Source organism: Corvus brachyrhynchos, unplaced genomic scaffold, assembly GCF_000691975.1.
Source record: "Corvus brachyrhynchos isolate BGI_N302 unplaced genomic scaffold, ASM69197v1 scaffold580, whole genome shotgun sequence".
NCBI lineage: Eukaryota > Metazoa > Chordata > Aves > Passeriformes > Corvidae > Corvus > Corvus brachyrhynchos.
Genome location: NW_008240032.1, coordinates 395,299 through 395,923, shown reverse-complemented (window position 1 = coordinate 395,923; position 625 = coordinate 395,299).

Sequence of the window (625 nt, the reverse complement as noted above, 5' to 3'; positions counted from 1 at the left end):
CCGGGCATCCTCCGTGCTCCAGGACTCTGCCATCTGGACCCCGGTGTGCCGCTCCGCCCCGTCCTTCACCGGGCACCAGGATTCTGCAGCTCCATCTGCCCCCAGGACACCTGGGAGCTTTTGGAGATCTTCCCCCTGTGGCGCGTGCCCAGCCCAGAGCATCCTGCCCTGGAGGGGGACAGCACACGAGCTGCTTTTCCTGGTTTTATCCCCTATTCCGAGCTGTCAGGGCAGCTGGAATACCTGCAGCGAGTTGCACAGGTCTTTGCAACTCGTCTGCAGCCTCGCCGTCCCCGGCGGAATGGAAAATTTCAACCAAAGGGATGATTTGCTGCTGTTTTTGCAGCAGCAGAAGCTCCTTCCTGACCCAAAGGTGAGGTGGATCCGGCAGCCAGGTGCGATCCCAGCCTGAGGCTCATCCTGCTGCCAGTTCATGGCAGGAGCTGTGGAAAAAAGGGGCATTGAACGACCCAAAGTGCCTCTCTTGGGGCTCAGCCACCAAAATATTCATCCCCTGCTCCAGTGGACCAGCAGAAGGTGCAAATTGATTCTGGGAATTAGTTCAGGAAACCACCTTGCCTGTGCATGGGCTCTGATATTGGCTGGAAGCCCACATTTCTGGGCA